Source organism: Saimiri boliviensis, chromosome 10, assembly GCF_048565385.1.
Source record: "Saimiri boliviensis isolate mSaiBol1 chromosome 10, mSaiBol1.pri, whole genome shotgun sequence".
NCBI classification, from domain to species: Eukaryota; Metazoa; Chordata; class Mammalia; order Primates; family Cebidae; genus Saimiri; species Saimiri boliviensis.
This window is the reverse complement of record NC_133458.1, coordinates 106,906,358-106,933,715: the sequence shown is the minus strand read 5'-3', so window position 1 is coordinate 106,933,715 and position 27,358 is coordinate 106,906,358. Positions and strand designations below refer to the sequence as shown.

The 27,358-nt window shown below is 44.7% G+C and overlaps 1 protein-coding gene and 1 pseudogene across 7 annotated transcripts in view; both read right to left on the bottom strand.

The window, feature by feature from the left end:
- Positions 1-27,358, bottom strand: part of COBL (cordon-bleu WH2 repeat protein) — a 289,733-nt gene that overhangs the window by 27,995 nt on the left and 234,380 nt on the right. The gene's annotated exons all lie outside the window — the stretch shown is intronic.
- LOC141580121 (large ribosomal subunit protein eL34 pseudogene) lies at positions 7-16,867 on the bottom strand (annotated as a pseudogene).

Here is a 27,358-nt window from a genome sequence, read left to right as displayed (position 1 = left end):
ACAAGACACGGCAAGGACAGGTCAGCCCAAACCACCCCAGCGTCCTCACCGGCTAACGAGTGTTACAGCAGTCTGTCGGGCCCCTCTGACATTTGGGATTTGGGGTGCTCAAAATAAAGGAAGCCCCTCATTTAAATACTGCTGAATACTCCTGACACATTTTAACTCAGAGGGAATCATTTGTGCAAGATGGAGAGCAAAATCTTCCCTCAAAAATCAGAATTTGATTAATTAGCCTTTTACGTTGGTCTCTTCTCTATGGCTACGGACAAGCACATTTAAAAATTCAAACTCACATCATGGTGAATGCAATTGTTTCTAGTCTGATCTTTCGTTTCACGCAACTTGTGTGATGTGAGATCTTTAGAAAAACATTAAGAACAATTAGAGTTTTTGGAAATATAAATAAGCAGACATAAATAATAGCAGTTTGGAAACATCTGATGCATATTTCACATTTGAAATCTGGCCTAGAAGACTCTCGGCCCTACTCCCCAGCTTTTGGCTCTCCCTTCATTTTTACATGGGAGGCCAGTTTCTGTGGTTGAGGTGACCTGGCTCCTAAGCACTAAATGTGATGTGCTGCAGCAGTTTGGGAGAGCTGCAACTTGCTCTCCACGCCAAGTTCTGTCCAGCATTAACACTAACGATGGGTAGCACCGTGGACACGGTGCACAACTACCTAGCTATTTGTGCATAGCAATACATTAAGTATAAGTAGGGGGAGGTCATTATTCTTCTCTTACTGAGTTTTGAGATTCTCTAAAATCACTGAAGCCTCTATGCAATTTGAAGGACAAAAGCACACAACTCTAGCCCAGATGTATACTAGAGTGTAATTATTATTATTATTTTTTATTTTTTATTTTTTATTTTTATTTTTGTGAGACGAAGTTTCGCTCTTGTTACCCAGGCTGGAGTGCAATGGCGCGATCTCGGCTCACCACAACCTCCGCCCCCTGGGTTCAGGCAATTCTCCTGCCTCAGCCTCCTGAGTAGCTGGGATTACAGGCACACGCCACGATGCCCAGCTAATTTTTTGTATTTTTAGTAGAGACGGGGTTTCACCATGTTGACCAGGATGGTCTCGATCTCTTGACCTTGTGATCCGCCCGCCTCGGCCTCCCAAAGTGCTGGGATTACAGGTTTGAGCCACCGCGCCCGGCCCCAAGTGTAATTATTTTTTAATAGAAATAGATTTTAAACTTCGGACACTTCAGGACATATGATCTCAGCACTATTTAGGACAGTCCAGGAAACAAGAACTGTGTTTTGTTGCAGTCCCAGTGTATTTTGTTTTAAGGTCATTTTTCCCCTAAATAGTCACTGGATGCCCGGAGTGACTTAAAACTCCTCTGGGAGTGCCCACTCCACAAAATCACGCACTGAGAGTGACGTGATGTCACAACTGCACTCAACATCACCAACATTTTAACTGGACAGGTGACTAACAACTCATCATCAACACCACCAAAAGAAAATCCATCAGGTGTTGGTTTGAGACTCCAAATGATAAAACAAATGAAAGAACCAAAGTTTAAGAAAATATACATTTTCACAAAAAAGCTCCCGGGTAAAGAACAGAACGAAAAAGAGGAACAGTTTAGAGCAGCACAAACGCACGAGGGGACATGCTGAATGCAGTGATGCTGGTCTGCTGCAACCTCTCTTCCAGTTCTCTGCCCAGCTTTTGTGGCCAGACCCTTAATTCAAGGACAAATATTGAGAATAAGCGTCGCAGTGGCTCCCTGCTCCCATCACTGCTCTCTTACCTTCCCTTTTGCTGCCATCACTGAACAATAAAGCCAGCACTTTTTTTCTGTCTCTGTTGTATACAAAAAGTACCACAAGAGCAAGGCTCTCAGGTCACAGAGACCTGGGTTCACACCCTGGCAGAGGAAGGTAATGCTGCTACCCACGAGGGCCCTGCTGCTGCACACAAGGTCCCTGCTGCTGCCTGGGTTCACACGCTGGTAATGCTGCTGCCCACGAGGGCCCTACTGCTGCCCACGAGGGCCCTGCTGCTGCCCACATGGTCCCTGATGCTGCCTGGGTTCACACCCCGGTAATGCTGCTGCCCACGAGGTCCCTGCTGCTAAGTGGGTGCCTGGATGCGAAGGACCCCGTGAGTAGTCCTGGGAACATAGATTTCCAATCCAAGTGTGTGGACTCTCTGGCACTCACAGCTTCTGAAGGGACAGACACGTACACAAAGAATGACAATGCTGTATGGTCACACCAACTCTTGGTGTGCTCCCATAAGCACAGTGTGACAGGCTGGACTGAGCGAGGTGGTGGCACGCAGTAGGGCCACACAAATGCTGGTTTAGCCTGGCTTACCCTCTTCCCACTCCAGGAATGATCACTCAAGTGTGAAGTGACCTTAACACATGTGCACTCTCCAGCCGTCTGCTTCCAGACCCTTGGAGGGGGCCCTAGGAGCACCTGGCACACATCCTCTAGAGGCACAGAACACATCGCGGGGCCGGGGAACTCCTACCCTGCCTCCAGCCCTTCTCTAAACCAGTTATAAGATCAGGAAGGCTTGTCGACTCACATGTACATATTCCTCAGGAATTTTGACGCAAGAAAAAAAAGGTTGAAAGCCTGTCGTCTAAGCCACCTGCAAAGCCTTAAATCAACATGGAGTGAGAGGTCACATATTTGGTGCACACACGTGTTAAACCATTTACAAAATGACTAATGTGAGTGCTATTACCAGAGCTCCCCTTTTGCCCAGGCCAGCCCTCCCACTCTCCATATGGATAATCTTCCCATGGCCCATGTGGCCTGGCCACAGCCCTGCGACACCATCCATGCCATTGGTGCAGAAGCAGGTAGGGGGCTCTGCTCTCAGGAGGTTTATCTGCATCTAGGGAGAAGAGTCACACAGGAATTGAAAATGCACCTGTCTCAATGCTGGGAGGAGAGGGAACATGAGTGCAAGGCCTTCTGCAAACCGGGTGGGACCTGGCCAGGAAAGATGGAGCAGACCTCCGCAGAGTGATGCTGGCACCTGCTAGGAGTATAGGGTGGAGCGGGTGGCCAAGGGGGGGGGCACCTGCAAAGGCACCGAGGAGGGTGATGGAGGCTGTGTGGGGAACCTTCGGGAGAAGCTTCCTGGTGAGCTGTCAGAGAGAGCACAGATCTGAAAAGAAGGGCAGATATTCCTGTGAAGCCCCAACCTGGGTTGACGTGGGTTTCAGATTTCTGATCACTCCTTTCTGAGGTCTGCTCTGCCCTGGGCATCTTTTGTTTGCAATCAGACACGCCCATCTCACTCATCCTGTCCCCTCCACCCCAACATCTTTTTTTTTTTTTCCCCCTTCGTCTGGTTCCGATGATTAACCCCATGAACTGTAACATGTTTTGACAATTTCTGAATGAGATAATGGTGCAGGAGACTCTTTTCCTTCATCAGTTCTAAACGGAAACTCAGAACATAAAAGGAAAACGTGAAGCTGCTTGGGCTGTAGCGAGGTTGGGGGGCCCAGGCCCTGTCCTCCAGATCCTGTGTATGTCCCATTTCCCACCCACTCTCCAGCCCCTGAGGGGCTTCCAGCCTGAAACCCAGGGACAGCAGGAGGCTGACTGAATTAAGAGCCGGAATTGAACTCTGTGAACAATTCCCTTTCCCGTTTCTGTAAAATAAGCAATTGGTTCTGACGGGCTCTAAAATCTCTTCTAGAGTAGAACTATTATCAGTCTTTGAAACGTCAAATCAAAATACAGGATGTAAACACTCATTTTTACAATTGACCAGTGACTAATTAGGAATCTTTAGAAGAAATGCAACATTGGCTTTGCCCTTTCTGCTATATTCTGTCTTCCTTGAGAAGGTAAGTCATTATTTTTGAGTTAATTAATGTACTGGCAACTTTGCTATTCTTTTTTTTTTTTTTTCCAGCAAGTGTTTTCATTTTTATTACTCAAAAAAGTTTCATTTTTTAATTTAGCTTTCTGACTCTGTGCTTGTGCCTTCAACACTTTCACAATGATTTTCTGCTCCTCGATAAGGAAAGCACGCTTGATCCTGTCACGAACACATTTAGCACACATGGAACCACCATAGGCCCTGCTGACATGTTTCTCTGTTTTGGACAATCTCATAGGAACTTTAGGACTTACAGCACAAACCCCTCGAAGCCTGCCTGGGCACACACCACATGCTGATTTTGGTGCTTTCCCAGCCTTCCTGGTATAAAGGTAAACAATTCTATTACCAGGGGTCCGGGACAGCTAAGTTTTGTTAGAGGTGGTATTGTAGGAAAGCCTACATCGGTATGTCAAACGCTGGACCATTCTGAGTGCCTACACACAACGTCCCTGGAAGAGGAAGAACTTTCCTATTCTCTTAAGGCATGAACAACCTTTTTGAACTAAAAAGTTATTACTGTAGGATTTTTTGCAAATGTGAAAAAACACACTTACTTTGTCTTTAGCAGAAGCCTAATATAAATTCATGATTTAATTCTCTTCTAAATGAATAGCCACAGAGCCTAAGTAAGGAATATTAACCCTTCTATTGTCCTCCGCCTAAATTATATAATCCCACGGATCAGATGTCATTACATATCTCTGAATGAGCTTTCGTAAATTCTCCAGCTCAAGCGTAAAGAAGAAAATGCTAACTTAGGGCTGCTAGTTCCTCACGCTGAACACAGATATTCTCAGCTTGGTACTAGTTTTTCTTTTACAGAGTCAGCAAAGGAAATTCCATCACTAAATATAAATATCTTCCAAATAATTTTGGAATGGATTCATTTTTATTGTTTTAGTAAATGCGAATTAAAGATCTCGTGTCCTGTGATATTGCTTTTTTATGGTTCATTAAGAAAGAAGATTTCTCAAGAGCCAGTTTGACCAAATTTATATGGCCCAGAGAAAATGTTTCAAAGAAGGAAAAGCTGCCTTACTACTCCACACTGCTGTCTGTGGTTTCTACAGGCCACTCACAACCAACAAGCAACGCTGCACTTCATCTCAACCTGAGCTTTGCTCTCTACATTCTAGGTGCTTCGAAGAAAGGTAAAAATAAGGTAAAGTGCTTCTAATCTAGTGATACAAACTGACATAAAGCATTTCAACAATTTTTTGAGGGGGCAGGTGCGGTAGCTCAAGCCTGTCCTCAATCCCAGCATTTTGGGAGGCCGAGGCGGGTGGATCATTTGAGGTGAGGAGTTCACGATCGGCCTGGCCAACAGGGCGAAACCCCGTCTCTACTAAAAATATAAAAATTAGCCGGGTGTGGTGGTGCACACCTGTAATCCTAGCTACTTGTGAGGCTGAGGCAGAGAGTTGCTTGAACCTGGGAGGCGGAGGCTGCAGTGAGCTATCGTACCACTGCACTGCAGCCTGGGCCACAGAGCACGACTCCATGTCAAAAATGAATGAATGAATGAATGAATAAAACTTTTTTTGCATATCCCCCTAAATAATTTTGAACATCACGCACCTCTTTCCACTTTTCATTGACATCTAAAAATTTCCATCACAAGTTCTGTTGGTTGCAACAGAGGTACGTTTTAATTGTGTTGTAAATAATAATACTTTACAAATAAATGTTTTGCCATTTAAAAAATATAAATAAAATAATATGAATATCGTAGTATTTTCATGCCCAGCCCCCTCCACGTAAAAAATGAGGAATCGAGTTCTTCCTTTAACAGGCAGAGCTTTAGAGCATGCCTCTTCTTCCTCGAACTTAATTTCTATTTCGCTACCTAAGAGAATCTCATCCTAATTAAATGTACTTTATACTTGAGATTTTTAAAAATGGATCAAGCATCTTTGCATAAAATATGTATTTAAGTTAAAGTGTAATTTTTATTTCTCCTCACCATAAGGCAGTTGTATTGAATTCCTTTAAACTGTTATACTTGTGCTAATTAATAGAAAACAGCCAACCCAAACTACATAAATATTCTAGAAACTTTGACATTTGGTAAGAGAAAAGGTAAAATATCATTTGGAAATGCATTTCATAAATGAGTGAGGCTTTTTCAATTAATTCCTTAAAAATGACTGGATTACTTATTGCTAGCATGAGGCAGGGTCTGACATAAATTCAAGTCATATTTTTCATCTTATAGATATAAGCACTAGGCAAAGCTTGTCATATATGAAGGTAAATAAGGGACTTTTGTCATGTTTACATCATTCCAATAGGTTTTTAAAACTTTTCCTCTAATATATGTCAAAAATCAATTAATCTGTCATAAAAATTATGCTTAATGATCTAAAATCTGACAACTCAATTAGATCCTTTGTCAATCTGGCTGGAGAAAAACTGGGAAACCACCTGATATTCAAAAAGATTTGCAACCAACACATTAGAGTTATTTATCTGCTGAATCTTATACCAATATTTCTATTTGTTCTTTTGTTTGGGATTGGTAATCAGGTTTGTCTATCTCAGGAAAGTGCACACCAGTGACATTCCTGATGGGTGAGGGTTATGTCCGTCTTTTAGGAGGGAGCAGAATGGCATCTGTAAAACTGGCATTGGGGAAAAAGACTTGGAATTACGCTGGTCACAGGTGAGTTCTCAGACATGTGAATTCCAGGAAGGAATGCATATAGAGGTATAACATTTGGAAGTGGATTCCCTTGGAAAGTCCTAGTGTTCTCCAAGAGGAACATGTACCCCAGTTTAAGCCCACCGATATACAAAATACATTTCAGTCAATTTAAGAGTTGAGATGGTAGGATTCATGGACAATACTACAAGGAATACAGAAGTGGGGTTGCTCATTCTAATTAGAGGAGACAAGAAAGTGACCACTGAACTGTGTCTTAACAAAAGCATGATTTTGGCAGGTAGAGAAGGACAGGTGGGTCAAAAGATGGGAAGAAGCAGAGAAATGCCAGGCTACATGGGAAACATCAAATACTGTTGAGTGGTCAGATTCTCCAGTGTCTCTGTGGTCACACACAGGTGTGCAAATGTTCAGGAGACACAGTTTGGAGGGGCTGGGTTTAGGCTTTGCCTTTGAGATACCCGTTGCCACCAGCATTATATAGATTCTGCTCTGAGTAGGCACCCCAAACTTTGTTCCTCTCTTTTTCTCTAATTGATTCCATAGACTTTCCTCCAAGTGACATTTGCCTGTTCACTCCTTGTCAAAACTGCAGCCTCTTTACTTTGATGGGCATTATTTAATAACATTTTATATTAATGCGCTTGTCAAAAATCCCATAGACCTGGGCTCCTCAAAGAGACTGCAGGATGAAGGCAATAGTACCATGAGCTGACTCCAGATTACTGCTATATGCACATTTTTGTATTTTCAAGAAGGCAAGATAATGAAGGTTTGAAAACCATTTATGGATCTAAAATTAGACCAGGATTCTCTTAAGAGTCAAGTGATGCATTCTTGGTATCAGTCAGCTCCTATTTCTTTGCCATCTGAATCATAACTCTAGTCCTAGAATCCTAACCTGCCTATTAGAGTCCCTGGGCAGAGAAAATTCCACGTTATTCCACTGTAAGACAGAGCTGTATTCCACTTGCTGTTCTTTTAAAAACATGGAAGAAACAGCTGCTGTTTTTCTCTTCCCACTGCTCTCACCCTGTTTGTGTTAAATGAATTCTTCCCTCTTGCAGGTAACCAATTTATCATATCTGGGTATGATATTCCCCTAACTATTCCCCTAGGACAATCCAAAGATGAGCATGCATCCCATGCTGGACCAATCAGAGTTCTTCTCAGTACCTTTCCACCAGACCTATTCGGGAAGATGGTCCAATCGGGCAGGAATAAATGGATTGGGTATAAGTTTTGGATAAATGGCTCCATTTTAACCAGTGCAGGGAGGAACTTATCCAGGGATTGGAGAGGAACACAGTTCTAAGACAATGTTTTAGCTCCTGAATGCAACCATGCCCATAATAAAGATTAGTCTCTTGGAACTGCCAGTTTTGTGAGCTAAAAATCACCACAAAACCCAATTATGCATAACTGGTCAAGACATTATTTCTGTTTCTGAGAACTGAGGAGTCCTGTCTAATAAATGTCTAAATTTCCTTGATTTTGCACATATATCTATATAACGTTATGGTATTTCTATTATAGAAACGTTTATTTTATATTAAATTACATATTAAATTTGACAGCTACATATATATCTTTCCCTTTCCTAGATTTATTTTCCATTATTTGAATTACATACTTGAGTATAATCTAACTCAGAAAGGTATACTCTTGAAGCTCTCTTGTGTCTGAAGGCTGGCTCCTTTTAATTCTCAGCCTTGACTGTCAGTATGGCTAAACCAAAGGAAGATTCAGACGAAAATCCTTCTTTAAGATTGTCTTCTCAGCAACTCTGTTTTCTAAATTTTACCTGAATGTGTCTACATGTGCACATTTCTAAAGACATGTATTTAATTTCCAAGACTTTTTTTGATGCTTATTTTTCAGTAGTAGCCTGCTCTTGTTTTATGTATGTGATAATCTACTGAATTTTTCTGAGGCAACGACTGAAAGTGTTTATTTTAAATTTCTGTTCTATTTTCCTAATGTAGCTCTACTTCCTTTGGAGTAAATTTCTCTGATCACTTTGTTGCCCGCTTTCATGATTAAAAACAAAATTATCTACTGATGCTTGGCTGTCTTTCCTGTGTTTGGATGAGGGTGTCAGCAATGGTATGGAGTGAATTTCTTTGTTGCATATGAGCATTGTTGTTTCCTCACTGTGGATCAGAAAGTCTATCAACAGCAGCCATGGGTGTGGTGCATGAACCAGGACTGGACTAAGTGAAGTTCCACAGGGACAGAGATGGACGCTTGCATTCCTGGGCAAGGATTCCATTTGGATAGTGTGGTCAGCTCTTCTCTGTAGCCACAATGCTGGCTTTGGCTGATGGTGCTTAAATCAGTTCAGCCACCTTGAAACTGAAGTTTCATTTTATTTTAATGTGCTTTTTTTGCTTTTAAGCAAATAGTTAAACAGGATTGCTTCTCTATAGCACTGTCATGGGCTAGAGTAGTCTAAAATATTAAACTAGTGGCTAATTTACTATCAGATAGTATACCTCAACACTGATATTTGCAAACCACATAATGGTAGTTGAGTTTTGACATTCTGCAGTGCTCAAATGGATAGTATTTAGCTACCTCCTTATTTAATCCACATGTCCCCTGCAGTGTGGATATCACTATTTCTATTGGCAAATTATTTGCAAATTATAAAAGAAGCCTCAACCAACAAATTACGTCACCTATCCCCGAGGGTGTTTGTTGCAGAAACACTCTGCTCAGCTTATAAAAGGGGCAAGTTGATTCAAATATCACAAAAAATCCACACGGTGGGCAAGAGTCAAATTAAGGTTCTTTAACCAACATGTTACACGAATCTTATTGAGTATATCTGCATTCAGACTCTTCTAAGCCAAACGATTCGCTTCCATGTTCTATGGAACAAATCTTGGACCCATTTTTCTGGGAATCTCAACATACTTGAAACCATTTCTTGATGAAAAAACGTTGAGTCCTTTTTTACACATTTCTGGGGCCTCACCTTTGAGGGAATTGTGGGGCAGTGGATGGTGACGCCTGCTGGTAAGAACAAAGCCTGTGTCTTAGTTTTCATTGTCATAATAGAAACTCTGTCTCCAGGTTGTCTAGTCTATTAAAATACCTGAATTTTATTTAATCAATGACTCAGAAACTGAGGTTCAGGGACCCGCCAAGTTGCCAAGGGACTCACTCTCAAATTGACTATGCTTTGGATCTGGCATGAAGGAAAGGTGAGGGAGCTGCCATCTGAGATGGGCAATCTACGAAAAATGGCATCCCTCCCTTTGCTGCTTTCTTCCAACTTCGGTCCTTTCAATATCAGAAGTCTAGAGAATAAAGTATGTGGCCTACTTTTACTTAGCTTTCCGTAAAGCACTGTTCATCCATCACTCTGGATGTAAATTTGATATAAAAATGACCAAATTACGAAATAAATGAGTGCTGTTTGATGTGGTATCCTCTCTGATCGCTTTGGCCTTGTTTCCCGAGAAGGCGGGACTGCGCCGTGTGTCTCTATGGCTGCCTTTACCCGCATTTCCTCCTCCTTCCCTCTTCCCAGCACATACATTTCTGAGATCTCCTGGTGTTTACTTCTAACCACTTAAGGAAAATGTGGGTTTCAAAAATAGCGTTAATATATTTTTATTTCCAATCATTTAAAATAACATTATTCCTGGGGGTTAGGGTTAGGGCAGTGGGGGGTTAGCGGAGGGCTAGGAGTAGGAGAAATACCTAATGTAGATGACGGGGTGATGGATGCAGCAAAGCAGCATAGCACATGTATACCTAGGTAACAAACCTGCACGTTCTGTACATGCACTCCAGAACTTAAAGTATAATAAAAAAGTGAACAAATTAAATTTAAAAAATTATTCCTTTTTCTAGACTTTTCTAATTTGAATACTGAAACACAAAAACCTGCCTCCAATCCCCTTTGAAATTCATTGTGATTTAAATAAGAAATAAAATAGATCTCTATGGATGATAAGAGAGGAAAGGAGTCAGACCATCCTCTCACCTGACAGGCAGATGGCACCTTCTGGGCAAGCTCTGTGCCCTGCCCTGTGCTGCTCTCAGGGACCCAGGCTAAGGCCGTGCAAAAGGGCACTTGGAGTTCAGGGCATCTCACCCAGTCAGGAAGGCCTCCTCAAGCTGGCACACTGTGCCAGCAAGAACTGCTAACTCATGCCCCCAAGATTATATTCTCGACAATATAATCAACATTTAGTGTGCAGTAACAGAAAAGAGCATTCTTTGACAAAAGCTAAGAATCCAGATATCTGAGCCTCACCTCTTTGATATGGAAGAACAGACAGCATTACCGGTCATTTTCTGTGACTCAGGAAAGATGGCCAGCTGTGCTGTAATGCCACCCTGTGAGGTCAGTCATCCCAGGCATCTGTCCCTATGCCCCGCCTGCCCCCCAGAGGTGCCTACCGAGAGCCCCAACAGGCGCAGGGCACCTCGGCCAGGCCCAGTCAATCTTAGCATCTCATCTTCACGTCTCTGCTCCTCCTTCCCTTGTACCTAAAAGTGGAGGTTGATGGTGACAGACAAAATTGTCACTGTTCCTCTGCAATGCAACATTTTATTAGGTGTTTTTAAGAAAAATTACAACATAGAAAGAGCTGGACAGAGTGGCTTACACCTGTAATCCCAGCACTTTGGGAGGCCAAGGTGGGTAGATCACTTGAAGTCAGGAGTTCGAGACCAGCCTGGCCAACATGGCAAAACCCTGTATCTACTAAAAATACAAATATTAGCTGGGCGTAGTGGCCCGTGCCTGTAATCCCAGCTACTTGGGAGGCTGAGGCAGGAGAATCGCTTGAACCCGGCAGGCAGAGGTTGCACTGCACTCCAGCCTGGGCCACAGAGTGAGACTCTGTCTCACAAAACAAACAAATAAAACACATAAAAAGGAAACTTTTCACTTTTCTTTTCACATAGATTACAAAATTGTTGCTGGGCCACTTCTGTTCTTTTATTTCCTTATTGATGGCTTCTTAAGTTTTGCCATCTATAAAATCTACAGTTTGTGATATTTCCACTGGGTTAGGCCCATGGTTCCTGTCTTTCTGTCCAGGCCTCTGCACGCTCCTTGAGGACGAAAGACTCTTCATGGGCCTTCCTCGTATGGGCACTGGGCTTGTCGGGAGATGGCCATGTTTCAGGTTAACTGAAGCTACTGTAACTTTTTTTCTCTTCTGACTGACTGGCCTGGAAAGAGTGACTTTCTGATGTTTTTTCTCCAAAGTGTCTCCCTGTACTAGGAGCTGCTGAGGGCCCTGTTCCCCTCTACCACTTGGCCAGGGGCCCTGTGCCTGCTCGGAACCCCAAGAGAGGCCCCAGATGACTAAGACCAGCCCTGGCCTCCTCAGAAGCCCCCAGCATCTCGGCTTTCTCCCAGGCTTCTGTTATATGATTTCCTTCTCATTTTCTGTGCAACGCAAAGCTCGGCTATGCATTTGCAATGACGTCCATCACAGAAAACCAAGCCTTTCAAGATGCCTGGTAGCAGAGGGGTTTGGGGCCATATCAATCACAATATGGCTGAAAATATAAGACAACGGAACTTGCTTTTAATGTAAAACATCCGTTTCCTTTCCGCAGGCTTCCTCATTTCAGAGGAGAAGGTTGTCTGCCATCCAGGATCCAAACTTTTCTTCCCTGGAGGAGCCAGGAGAGTTGAGGGGACAGATGGGGAGCCAGGAGAGAGGGAGTGCTTTTTAGGAGCCAAGGGAGCAGCTTCAGAGAGAAGAGGACTTGCAGATATGACCCCGAGGTTGGCTACTGCATGCATTTCTAGCTGGAGTTCTCAGAATATGTCCTTCTCTTTCCTCTTGAAAGTCCTCATCTTCCTGCAAGGACAGCTCAGGCCCTCCCTCCTCCATGAAGTTGGCATCTCCAGGGGCCCCAGCTTGCATCCTCCCTAGACTCACGATGCCCATGCTGCTGCCACTCTTTTCTGTTGCACTAATAATGTGTCCTTCCAGCTTGGCGCTCAGCCCCTCAAGGGCTGCGTGAAATTCATCTCTTAATGTCCTCATCCACAAGGCTGAATTCCTCTCTCTAAGGACTTAGTGAAGATTAAACAAGACAGCACTTATGAAGGAGCTAGCAGGGCACAGGGTCAATGCTCAGTAATGGCAGCTAAAATTATCACAGGCGCTGGGCCTAGCTGCCTGGCTGGCCATAAACATCCTAAGTTCCCTGAGAACGATGATGGTCTTGCCCTTGGCCCATGTCAGAGTCCCCTGGAGGGCTTGTTAAAACAGAAACTGTCCAGACCCCATGCCCAGCTCCATACCTGCATGAGTTTCTGATTCAGTGGGAATGGGATGAGCCCCGGGGCGCATGTTCCTGGGTGCTGCTGCTGATGGCTGGCCTGGGCCACATGTGGGAGGGTTTCTTGGGCTACATGTGGGAGGGTTTCTTCGTACCTCCCCAGGGTTCCTGGCCAGCCGGCTTTCTTCCCTCGCTGGACTGCAGCGGAGCACCACGTACATTTAAGCTTTGTAGCCCCATGTAGCTTTCTGCTGGCATCTTACTGAAACCTCTTCCCTGCCGTGGTTCAAAGACAGCTGCATCTCCAGCAACAGGCACTGGGGTTAACGGACAACCCGTTTTAAAAATTCATATTCAGCTCCTCCTCTCAAAAGGAAGGAATATTTGCCTTTTTCTAAAATTAGCATATTCCACTTCCCATTTCAGTGCTCTTCACATGTCTCCTGTTTTATGGGAACTTGTCCCAAAATGCCCTCAACAAAGTTACAAGTGACATTTTCCTCCAGACAGAAGTAGAGCTGAAATAATTACTTGCGGAAACTGTAATAGAATAGTTTCAGAAAGACAGAATGAGGAAATGACTTTCAAAAATAAAACACATTCCGAATGTTTGTAAACTATGCCCAAAACAAAGAGCAAATAACCAATATGGGTGCGGTGGATGATGAAATGGGGGGCATAAGGAAGAGCAGGAGGAGGAGAGCTGAGCAGGGTAGGGGTGGCCCCGCCTGAGAGCCAGCAAATGGGACCCTGAGATGCTGCAGAAAATGGTGGAGAGGCAGCAAAGAGCCTCCAAGTCCCAGGTGTCAAAGGGGCTGTCCAAAGGCTAGTGAGAAGTGCCTGTAACGCCACCAGGGGAAATGAGCCCGCGTCAATGGCAGCGCTGAAGCCTGAGGCTCCAGAGATCACCTGCCTGGTGTTTCTGGATCAGTGCCTCCATCTGCAACCTCAAGCCGTCAGTTTCCTGGCCAATTGGGTTATTTTGCCTTATTAATTATTTGCATCGATTGCCTGAAGTTTGGGCCAGATTAAATAGCAAAGACTGTGAAGATGACTAATTTAAACCATCACCTGGTTCGGGACTAAGGAAAAAACATGTCTTTTAATATTGAAAGATACCCTAATAGGGGCTTGTTCCAAGATGAATTCTCTCCTGCGTAATTTTGGAAATCACACAACGCTAACATACCATTGCCAGTGAGTGGAGAAAAGCGAATGACTAATAACTATGCTTGCATACAGCGCTCTCCCGACACACACACACACAGCAAAAACCATCATGGCAGTCTCTCCTTGTTGGAGGTTTTGCAGTTTGTTACCTGCGATCAACCAAGCTCTGGAGACATGGAATGAACAATTCCAGAAATAAACACCTGGTCAGTTTTAGATCATGTGCCCTCCTGTCCTGTCCCATCACAGATGGAACGCTCCCTTTGTCCAAAGCATCCACACCGTCTCTTCTCCTGCCTGTGAGTCACTTAGCAGTGGTTCTCCTGCCTGTGAGTCACTTAGCAGTGGTTCTCCTGCCTGTGAGTCACTTAGCAGTGGTCTTGGTTGTCAGATAGACTCTCTCAGTGGCACAGAGCTGGTGTCCAGGGGCCCTTACTGGACTGAATAATGGTCCCGAAGTGCAAGAGGATTGATGTTGGCATATTGTTATAACGTCCTATTTCATTACTAGTCATCGTTGTTCACTGTGCCTAATTTAGATATTAAACTTCATCACAGGTGTGTATGCATAGGAAAAAAAACATGGTGTATATATACACGTATGTATATTCAGTGCTAAGGTTTTAGGGATCTATGGAGGGTCTTGAAACATATCCCCCCATGAATAAGGAGAGGCTACTATACCTAAAAGGTACTCTGATACAGTGGAGTGGTCAGCACAAAAGCAATGAAAGTAACACATGGTTTTTCCTAGAGCTCCCCTCCCGTAGTCCAGCCTGCCTTGGCAATGTGCATCTGCTTGGAACAGTGATAAGATCAGCATCAGGGCCCATCATTTTGGGAAGCTTGTATAGAATTGTTTCTAGCCTTATCCAAAGTCAACAGACTACTCAGCCAGCAAATTAAATGTTTCACACACAAACCGCCTATCTAACTCACAATTACGGTGGCCCAAAATAACTCGGCTTTATTGGCCAGAAAACACTCACCTCAGCAAAACCCACCAACACCCAAAATAACCTACATGAGATGCTGGGGCTCCAGCCTTAGGATTTCAGGGTCTTTCCCATGGACTGGAAGTTGAATGTTGTCACCTTGGGAGGCAGGGACCCCATTTCCCTCTCCATGTCCTGAAATGATAGACGGCCACACCTCACGTCTTCCATCCCTCTTATTACAGATACCCTTCTACAGCCATGTTCTACCAGGATTTTTCTATTAGGATTATTTTGGCTTTTAAAATAAAGTTTATTTTCTTTTTCTATCATATAGAAAGTAAGGAAAACACAAACATTTGGAAATCACTTATCCCCAAGATAACCATGGTTTATATTATGTTGCTTTTTTTTTTTTGGTAGTCTTTTGTTTTTAGAAGCTTTTTGGATAAATGTAATGTGATTTCTGAAATGTCTGAAGAAAATCAGATCCATCTCCCCACTACGTTTATGTACACACTTTGTACTCAACAGATTCAAGACACACTTTTCTCCATCTTTTGTGTCAATTTAAACAATTATGGGTATGGTGACTCGCACCTGTAATCCCAGCACTTTGGGAGGCTGAGGTGGGAGGATCACTTGAGCCCAGGAGTTTGAGACCAGCCTGGGTAACACAGTGAGAACCCATCTGTCTCTACCAAAAGTTTTTAAAATTACCCAGGCATGGTAGAGTGTTCTTGCAGTCCTAGCTACTTGGGAGGCTGAGGCAGGAGGATTGCTTGAGCCTGGGAATTTGAGGCTGCAGTGAGCTACGATCACACTAATGCACTCCAACTTGGGCGACAGAGCGAGAACCTGTCTCAAAACAAATAAACACCACCACCACAACCCCCCAAAACAATTATGTAACACTGTGCGGATGCAACTGTGGATTCAGCAAGTTAGTGCTTACAGGCTATGACTTCTCTTCTGTAAAGCAGGGATAAGAATAATGGTATTCATTCACTCAGGAGCTTCATGGAGAGGTGTGATGACACAGGGAAAGCCTGACAGAGCCTGGACGGTCTGGAGTCTCTGAATGTGGGCTGTTAGAAAGAGTTTGCTTACTGTGGTTCCTACCTGCTTTCCACCTACAGGCCGATATGGCAGGCCCTCCAACAACGTCTTCCATTCAACATCGTCTTATTATCCCAGGCTGGGGCGACTGTCTGTGCAGAGATTGCACCTTCTCGGCAGGTCTGTGTGGGTTTTCTCTGGGTGTGTGCGTTTCCTCCCATGTCCCCAAACTGCATGTTAAGGTCACTGGGGTGTCCGAATTGTCCCTGTGTGGGTGAGTGTAAAAGCATCTGTAACGAGATGGGGGCCAGTCCAGGGCTGGCTTCCGCCCTGCCTCCTGTGCTGCCCTGGTAGGCTGCTGTCATCTGTGACTCCGAACTGGAAAAACTGGGTAAATCATCACATTACTTGCTTTTGTTATCTTTCTTAAATGTACGTATAGCTCGTATTTATTAATGTTTACTATTAGCAGTGTTTGGTCTTTATTTAGAAGTGTTTTGGTCTTTATTTAGAAGTTTAGTGATGTTTCAGTGACCAGAAATATGTGGTAGAAATTAAGTTGTTTTTATCAGTTGGTCTATGGTAAAATCGGTTTCATGATCTGTTGTTCTGTATAAAGCTGTGGTTTCCAAAAACCTAACCTATTGCTGATGTTGTGAGGTCTTACTGTGTAATTATTCATTAGTGGTCATGATCTTTTTAAAGACTGGGAATTAAAGAACAAATGCAATTATATGGCGGCTGCAGAAACTGCAGTCTTAAGGCTTTGGGGAACCTTCCCAGGACTGGGAGAGGACAGGAAGGAGGAAGCCTGAAACACATGGTTTCTAGGAGGAAGTCCCAGGAAGCCGTGGGGTAGTTTGTAGATCAAACAAGTCTGTCGGGTGGGGGTGGGTGGGAGGGAGAGGGCTGGCCCTGTTAGCATAAGCAAGTCCGAGCCAGGCAGGGAGAAGTTGGTGAGGGCACCCTCTCCTAGCTGCCCCGCCGCTGTTCCCTCATCCTGCCATTTGCACGAACTCCACCCGGAAATACAGCCAAGATGCTTGCCTTCTATTTGCTATGCTCTAGTCCCAGTGGGATCTGGAGTTTTTCTACTTCTTAGCATTATCCAATGCGGCCTGTTTTCTGCTAGTTCAGCCCTCACCTCACCCCTCATAGGGAGCAAGTGGTCCTCCATGGTTGCGTAGGGTTGAAATGGCGAAGTCTGCTCCTGATTTGCATTGAATAAACCCTCCGTCACCCTCCCTTCATGATGGGGACTGCCGTGAGCTCTGCCGGCTGCCTCCATGAGTCGGTCTGATCTGGTCTTCGGTGCACACACCTCACTCTGGCTGTTTGAGAGCAGTGGCTCCTCCCCAGGTGTTTTCTAGCACTCCACAGGCCCCAGAGCACATGACCACCAGCCCAGATCTCCCAATGAAAGGTCTTAACAGGTTGCATTTTCTTCATGATTATCAAAGCAATCTCCATAAGAAACTACTTCTTGGGAAGAAAAGGTTCCCACTTGCTTCTCCATGTAAGAATGTAAGTTCTGCCAAAGCTACTATCTGTAGCTTGACTTACAGAAGGCCTTATCCTCTGTCATGGTATTCCATAGAGCACTGCTTCTGATCCAGGAGCTGGCTTCCCAGCCAAAGAAGTGCAGCAATGAGCCCGTGCATGGAACTCACTGCTCTTACCATGTTCCCCACTACCCTGGAGCAGCTGGTTTGATAAAACAGTAGAGGGGCCTTTTGAAAACTCAGTTACAGGGTCAGAGAGGTAGCAATATCTTGCAAGGCTGGGGCGATGTTCCCCAGAAAGCTGTGTATGCTCTGAATAACATCCCATATATGCTGGTTTCCCCATAGGGTCCAGGAATCAGGAGGTTAAAAAGACACCATCATCATCCTTAGTGACCCACTAGCAACATTTTTTTTTTTTTCCCCATGACTTTTATGTTCTACTGGCCTAGGGGTTTTAGGCCCAGAGAAAAAAAATGATTCCACCAGGAGGCACAACAGTGATCCCACTGAACAGGAAATGAAGATGCTTCATGGTCAATCCGGGCTTCTCAGGCTTTTGAGTCAACAGGCAAAGGCAGGATTGATGGTATTGGCTGGGTGACTGACCCAGACTACCCTGGAAAACAGACCACTGCTCTAGTATGGAGGTAGGGAACAGTATGGGATGCAGGAGATCCCTTGGGACTTCCCTTAGTAAGCCCTGTGATGAAGGTCAATGGAAACTACCCTGACCCATTCCAGGTAGTACCACTAATGGCCCAGACCCTTCAGGAATGACAGTTTGCATCACATCACCAGGTAAAGAGCACAAGTAGCTGAGGTGCTGGCTGAAGGCGACGGGAATACAGAATGGGTAGAAGACATTATAAGTATCAGCTGTGATGTGACCAGTTACAGAAATGAAAACAGTAATTGTCAATGAGTATTTCCTTCTTATTTTGTTAAGAATGTGTGTGTGTGTGTGTGTGTATGTATGTATGTATACACACACACATACATATATCTTTTACTTCCCTCTTAATCCCTTAACATGTGACATAAGTAACTTCTATATCAGTGTTTAATTATTGACAATTTTACATCATAGTATTTTCAGTTACAGGATATCAGGAGAGAGTAAACATCAAGTCAAGGACTTTACCTTCTCTTCCGGGGAGGGATGACTGCATTTTCAGTTGTAGACAGGACAGCAGTGTCATGCCAATTGGAATTGTGACCTTGTGTTGTCTTTCTCTGAGAATTATGACTTAAAGGCATGCATACAGGTGGCGAGTTGGCAAGGGGTGAACTTGCAATCGCCAAGCAAGGGGTGTTCAGGTACTTGGTGAGACGTTATTTCTGGGCATTTCTGTGAGGCTGTTTATCAGAGAGATGAGCATCTGAATGGACAGACGGTAAAGAAGATGGACCCTCACCACTGTGGGTAGGCATCCTATCTGCCGAGGGTCCAACCAGAACAAAAAGGCAGGGAAGGGTGAATGTGTTCTTTGTGTTTGAGCTGGGACACCCATCTTCTCCAGTGCTTGAGCATCAGAGCTCTTGGTTCTGGGGCCTTGAGACTTGGACAGAATTTCATCACCAGCTTTCTGGGGTCTCCAGCTTACAGATGTCAAACAGTCAAACTTCTTGGTTTCTATAATTACACAGCCAATCCCTATAAAAAAATCTCTCTCTGCCATAGACACACACACACGCACACACACACACACACACACACACAGAGACACACTCATAAATATATCCTATTGGTCTGTATCTCTGGAGAAGCCTAACTGATAGAGATTTTGGAATAAATATTCCATTAGGGCTAAGCAGTAGGGAGGATTAAAATAGGCCTAATTTTAAGAAAATCTTCATTATCTTTCTAATGCTTTGAATTTGTTCAGAAAAAAAAAAAACATACATTTAGCAATAGTCTAATTATTCATTACTTCAAGTCTACAAAATTAGCTTTCCCAGGAGGCAACCGTAACAGCAGATCCAGTGTGGATGTTTGCTGAAGTGAAACACAGTTCATGTCTCTCTCTCTTTCTATAATTTGAGTCTGTGAGAGGTAATACAGGAAATACATCCAAGGAAACTTGCTTAAAGGTGCAGCTGCTTCTCCAAAGCCTCCATAATCCCGAGCTCTGGGTCAGCCCCTGAGTCACAGCATGACTCCAGGGCAAAGGCTTAAGTCAGAGCCATGGTGTCCCGGCACGCAGCTGGCCTGCTGAGACTTGGAGAGAGTCTTCTAATTAACACCGCTGGTTGCTCTCAAGGGGCCAACGAGTGGCCACTCCAAGTGTCTCAACTAAATTGGACCAGTTTAAGACCAGCCACACTGGGTGAAGCATTCCCAGACGACACCACGGCTTATTCACTGTGTGTTTCATCATCACATGGAAACGTGGGCACTTGTTGATCTGCAGGGGCTGGAGGGGAAAATGATCTTTCCCTTGTCGGCTAGGGGCATGGCTCAACGTGCCATCTGAAGCAGCTCTCAGCCTGCCAGCACCAGGGCCTGTGTCTGCAGCAGCAAGCCTGCTGGTCCTGGCTCGGCTGCCCTGGAGGAGGCCCTGAGACACCGGTGGAGAGCGCTGGGGCACACACAGGGCAACGACAGTGAGGTCTGAGTCCTGGGCATGCATTTCCTTGGGACTCCACCCCAGCAGCCCCTGAAACAGTGAGAGGCGCTCTGCACTGCAGGCAGGCCCTTCAGTTTTATAAGCTGTAGGGGGCACATTTTCAGCACTCTCTCAAAGGCAAAATGACAGTTATTACATTTCCTAAGAAAAAGAAGCAGACCTTGCTCTACACCACTTGTGTGAGTGTATGAAGCAGAAAGTCAAACATTTTCTTTGAGGGTTGTTTATTTAACAACACCATCTTTACATTTTTCTGACTTTTTAAAAATGAGGGTTAGAGTGACTTCATTTCTCCAGTTTGACTGAATCAGGGAAGCTACCCCGACCCATCTACAGAGGTCTGCAGACAGCAGCAGGAGGCAGGCAGAGGGCCTGGTGTGGCCCCATGAGGGCCCCGAGGAAACCCGGCACCTACACGTGTCACTAGCAGCAGCTGGGATGCACCCTGCGCTTCCTTTCATGCAGTGAAACTGGTGTTGCCATATCTCTAACTTTCTTTAAAAAGAAGAAATCAAGATCTTAATGCACAATCTTCTGCACTTTAAATTGTGACCATTTTCATAATAATTAGGATTTGTTGAGTACAGGCTGATGTGCATTTGCTCAGGATTCCAACCCAGCAGCCCCTGAAATGGTTCTAAATGTTCTACATGCATTTGCATGTATAATTCTCAAAAACACTTTTTCTCTCAATATAAAGAATCTCAGGCACAGAAAAGTTAAGCAAGCTGCCTGAAATCATGCAGTAACACACCTGAGCCCTGAGTCCACGCAGCCTGGCTCTAGCCCCATGATGTGCACTTTCCCAGGCAGTGCAGGACCCTCAGCACCCTTTCTGCCCTGTCCCCTTTAAGGAGCAACTTGGTCGTCTGGGAGACGGACATTGGTTATTCAATCGAACATGGTAATCCTGTCCTCCTCCCTGATGACTGGTCAGTGCATTCTGGCCTAAGCCAACAATTGTGTGGTACCCCTCGGCCACTGTGATTGGTTCAGGAACTCACATGTGGCTCACTTGGGGTAAGTGAGCTGACCTAACCTCTATCGGTGCAGTATAGGATCCCATACATGTCCTTGTGCCTTAACTCAGCTTGAGTGGATTTTTTTTTTTCAGGCAAAGATATGTTAATTCACCAGCAATCCCACTTCAGGGTATATATTCCCAAGAAATGAAAGCAGAGTCTCCAAGAGATATTTGTATGTCCATGTTCACGGCACCATCATTCACAATAATCACCTGGTGGAGACAACGTAAATGCCCACTGACAATGGATAAAGATAGAAAATGTGGCCTATACGTATACTTGAAAGATACTTAGCCATAAAAGGGAAGGGCATTCTGTTATATGCTACAACATGGATGAACTTCAAGGAAATTGTGCTAAGTGAAATAAGCTAGTCACAAAAAGAGAAGCAGGGGGAGAGGGCAAAGGGGAGTTGCTGTTCAGTGAGTAGAGAGTGTGGGATTTGCAGGACAATGAGGTCCTGGAGAGCTGTTTCACAGCATGGTGAATATACTTAAATCCACTCAACTATGCATTTGAAAACGGAAGGAATGGGACATCTTATTTTTTGTAAATCACAATTTTAAAAAAGCATACCGATTCAGCAGCTTATTCAAACCGTTTTAAAAGTCTTGCCCGTGTTGAGCAAAACAAGCATAAGCAAAACACAGAGGCTGCCAGGCCCGAGCAGAGTCTCCTGGGCCCTGCTGCCTGGAAAGGAAGCGGCGTGGTCTGTGGTGACGGGTTCATATTCAGGCTCATTTTCCTCATTTTTCTCGCCATTAGCTGGGAGAAACCAGGGACAATATGGCAAGCTTTCAGACAGACAGAATTCATCACATGAGAACTGTGTGAATAACACTGATTTCAGGAGAAACATTTCGAAGTCGGCTTGCAGAAAACACCTTCACAGCATTCTAACAAGCACAGAGAGGATAGAGAAAAACAAGTGTTAGCTGATTATGGACTGTTTCCCAAGCCCCAGTATTTCAGATGTGGGCAAGACACAAGACAGGTTCTGTGTGTGTGTGTGTGTCTAAGTGTGCACATGCATTCACAAATGCTTGAAAGACCTAAGTGAAGGTTGAGCAGTGCCTGGGGAAATGGGGAGTGGGAAGAGAAACAGGAACACTTGATTTCGGATTGTGTAAAGAATTGCAGCCCTTACTCATCCACAGAGTTCTTGGCTTTGCTGTGCCCTGGGCTGTGGTATTCAGAAGCAAGCACAGACGTCTTAATCAGAGCTGCAGCTGCTCCATAAACTGTGGAGGCAAGGAGGGAATTCAAAGTCAGCACAGAGGCCGAGTGCACGCAGGAATGGTGGTTTGCAGATGGTATTGGGCCAGTGTAGGCTGCAGCCACCTTGGGCAGAATCAGCACAGCTGGCCAGAAAGGTAGCAGGGCTCAGGCATCCAGCAGGGTGAAGCCCTGGAGATGGATTCTGGGTCTCCCCTGTGCATCCGCTTGGGTACAATAGAAGCTTTCTAGCCTCTGTCATCATCGGCACACAGAATAATACGCCCATCAGCTGCTATGCGCTGAACTGTGTTCCCTAAAAATTCACATGTTGAAGTCAGAACCTCCAGCACTTCTGAAGGTAACCTGATTAGGATAAGGTCTTTTAAACAATGTTGATTAGCACGGAGGCCTCATCCAATAGGACTGGTGTCCTCATAAGTAGGGAATGTTAGGACACAGACACACAACAAGGGAAGCCTGGGTGAAGACCCAGGGATAAGGTGGCTGTCTGCAAGCCAAGGAGAGAGGCCTCGGGAGAAGCCAACCCTGCCAACACCTTGATCTCAGCCTCCCAGCCTCCAGGACAGTGAGAGAATTCACTTCCTCCCGGTCTGTGGTATTATGTCATGGCAGCCCTAGCAGACTAACACACCAGGGCACTGCGTGGCTGTGATGAAAATATTGAAGTCACTAAAGTCCAGTACAGTGTCTGTGGTTTGAGAGGCCCACATACGGTGACTATTTCAGTCTCTGCGGGGTCCTCTGACCTCCCTTCCTCTGGATTTGAACCCCTCCTTCCTGGTATTTTTGTGCAGCCCCATACTTGCTGTTGGCTGTGGGTTCAAGTGGACGCGCACATGAGAGCTCATCGGACAAAGCTCAAACAGCACACCCACCTCCTCCACTTTCTCCTTCCTCTGTGGACACAGGGAATGGCTTCCTCGGGAGATCCGAGCAGAGTTAGAGCCTTGTAGCCCTCCCCGTAGACTAACAGAACACAGAGTGGGGAGCAGAGTAGTGGAAGTGAAGCAGGTGCTTGGGACCACACTGGCAAGGTTCACATCCTGGCTTAAATATTAACTTGCTTTTGGTCGCAGACAAGTTTCTTATCGTCTGTGTGCTGTCTTTTTCTTATTTGTAAAACTAGGATGATAACCATGGCAGTGACCTCACAGGGCTGTAGTAGAGATTAAAGGGTTACTCCAGGAAAAGTGCATGGGAAGGGGGTGCCACCTTAGCCATCATCACTTCCTGCCCCCATGTCACTGGCGGCGAATCCACGAAGACGAAGACCTCTGCCCCTCCATGGGCTGAGCTACCCGTAGTCCCACTGTGCCACCCGCACCCAAGCAGAGGCAGCCTCCTTCGTGGCAAGGTGCCTCCTGGCTAACAAACAGCTAGATGGAGGCAAACCTAAGTGCAGGGGCAGAGATGAAAGATGAGGCCTGAGTTTACTAACAGGGTCGATTTGGATTTCTGCCCTATCTAAATATGGAAGACTATCCATTTAAACAATTAATTGGCCATATTCTCTTTAAACTTGAAATCTCTTCCCAGTCATAAATTAGGCACCAAAGAAGAGGCCTGACAATGATTTCTGGGAGGACAAAGTGGACAAGTTCAGAATCCTTGCAAAACCTGCCAGGGACCAAAGCCCCAGGTTCAGAGATATATTGTATGGGGGGTGGGGTGGGGGTGGGGGACACACTGGCAGCCACAAGGTAATATAGTCACATACTGTCCTTGGCCTCGTTTCTTCACACACGTGCAGGCACACACACGCAGTGTCTACACATGCATGTATGTGCGCACGTATGTTATGCATGTGTATTTGCACAGAAGTTACAATGTATGCAGATGCGCCTGCATGCATGAATATACACATGTATGAGTATGTACACCATGTGCAGGCATCTCTGTAGGCATGTGTATATATACACACATATTTTATACACAGTGTGTGTATGTACGAATAGATGTTTAAGATACACTATGTGTGCACATGTATCGTGTGGGTATGCATTCATGCACTGTACACACGTCTATGCGCATGTACATATGAGTGTAGATATGCGTGCATCATGGTGCACATGCATGGATGCACACGCACATGCATCCCTTTTAGACCCCTTTTAGACCCACTAGTCACACTTTTTAGACTAGTCACACATCCCTTTTAGACCCACTAGTCACACTGTAACAGTGGACAGGGAGTCAGCCGTCTCTGACCACAGACCCTTCTCAGCTGCTTGATCTTTGGCAAGTTACTGAACTATGCACTTTCCCCTCTGTAAATGACAGAACTCAGTCCTCTAATTACCGTCACTAAATTGTTGTGTGACTGGCTGCAACATAATATTGGCATAAACGCAGCAAAGCCCTGATGTTAATTTTTTGTACGTTTCTTTCCACTCCCTTCAACTCTGTCCATCAATGGGGTAATCAGGGTTCCCCCTGGTGGCTGAAATGTGTGGGTAAAGCCGCCAAGAAGCTCCTATCTCTTAAATAAGCAGCCCCTTCGGCTGCTTGCTAACCTGGCGGAGGGAGCGAGGGTCGGGGGCAGCTGGCAGTGGAGCCCACGACAGATGCTTCCCTGGTGCCTGCCCCTGCCTAGCCCCAGCCACGCAGCTGGGCTCCTGGCTAGAGCCGGAAATCTTGGTCAGCCGTTCTCAAGCCAGGCTGGAGCGGCAGAGGAGGTGGGTTGACCTCCTCTCAGCTACTTTTGGTAAACATGGCGTAAAGAACACACTCATGGCAGGAGAAAATTCAGTGGATAAACTGTCTTTTGCTTCCTCTTGAAAACTTGGATAGGGGAGAAATAGTTCCACAGGTTGTACATGCACTCACATCCCCACATTTTCATTTCACAAAGGATGCATTCAGATGACATAAAAATGCTGTGACCAGCTTTCTTTCTCCTCAGATCAATACTCAGCTTTATCATTGGGTCATCAATTTTAACACTTAATGTTCTCCGTTTAGACAATTTCCCAATTAGCTAGAATGGACCTTTACTTCTCAATTAATTTAGGATTTGTTATTAAAAAGTATATTGTGCTAACTTTTCCCAGTAGGTTTACAATACTGTCATAATGTAGTATATATAGTTATGTGCATGTTTGGTGTATGTATACACGTATACACACACATACACAGATTAAAAATAATTACGAAGGCATACAAGGAAACTTGAGGGTGATGGATGTGTTTATTACCTTGATTGTGGGTGATGGTTTCATGGTATATACGTGTCAAAACTGATCATATTATACGCTTTCTTTGTACATATGCAGATTTTTTTGTGTGTCAATTATAATTCTATAAAGCTGTGAAATAGAAAAAATAGCACAAAACCCACAAGTCCCCATCAATGTTCTTCCGACACTTCACCTTGCAATATTAAATGGAGACTTGTAATTTCCCTACTAGAAGCTAAACGTTTCAATTTATAACCATTTACTATTATTTTATACTTATTCAATTTAAGTAATTCAGACTTCACACATAAGATTTATGCTCTGGAGCCTCAAGACTCCAAATGTAGGCCACTTGTGCAGTGAGTGACAGTTCCAGCTGATCAAAACGTCGCCCTCGGCCTGATGGCACCCAGTCCTCGCTAATATGACAACGACAATGTAAAGGGGCCGCAAATGGAGTCAGCAGATATAAAAGGGAATCTGCCTTCCAGGTTACTCCCTGCCCAGCTCTGCCAATACACCACTGTGGGTGCAGATTTGGGGTTTGCCCATTGGAGAGACCAGGCAGGAGAGAGAAATGATTGAGAGAGAAGGGCCAAGCGAAGGCTGCAGGGATGAGGCAGAAACAGGCCAGAGGTACAAATAAGCTTGCTTCCCCCACCACCTACACTTCTCTTATTGGAACTACGGCGCTGTAGGCTTGTGCTGCATCTGCCGCTCTGGTCCTCTCAGGATCCTGACTATAGGACGTAATCACTTTCCCTATACATTTCTTGTTGCAAAAACATGAGCCTGAAAATACTGGAGTCTTAGCCTGAGTGTCAGCTGTGGGATTGGTGGGATCCGTGGTGTATGGCAAGTGCTGGCCTGTGCTCAGGGAGCACCTGCTGCCAAGCTATGCTCATGACTTACTTGAAGGATGTGAGCCCTTTGGGAAGGCTCTTCACGCATTCCAGGAAGAACCAGAATTTCAAGCCAAATCTGACTTTTAATACTGGCAACTTTACCTGGCAGAGAGGATGCATGTGTGGGTTAGATGTGGCAATCGGCCATCCATTTTCATCCTGTGGTTGATGATTTATGCGATTCAGGACGTCTTTATATTCCTCCCTACCACTTCTTACTCACACAAAACATACAAGGAAAGGATGTATCTGCTTTTTAAATCTTGTCCCTTATGTGCCAAAGAAGCATGATGTATATTGGCTATTCCGTTTGCGTTAAGGTTTTACGTCTTGCTTATTTTTTTTCCTCACTTCCCACCCTGAAGCCCTGTAGCAGATTTAGCAACCAGGAAACAGTGTGTCCAGTCTAAATAATCTCAATAGATCTAATCTCTTGGGGGTTTTCTTCTTTTTTTCCTTTACTGAAAAATACACTCAGATAAAGCCTTTTTTTATGTAGCTTTGTTCATAGTAATACAAATTTGTTATTTTCTTACTAAGATGGAAGAAGAAGGGTTATAATATAAAGCATTTAAGAATAAAATAAACACAGAAGTAACCGTAAATTCAAATCACAAAACTTCCAGTGAAGGGAGTAATTCAGCAGAAGGGTTACTAATTATGCGTTGCTATTTGTGACAAATAACGCATAGAAACCAAAAATATACAGATAACGCCTGAGCTTCGTTTTATTTAATACTTGAACCTCTGTCTTCACTGAAGTGTTTGAAGTTTGCTTGTTGTCATTTTACCATGGTGACTAATAAGGTGCTAAAGCTATTTTGGGTTTTTCTCCTGCTCCACATTCCTTGGGTATGAAGGATGAAACAGTTAACGCATACACACACACACGCACACATGCACACACACACACA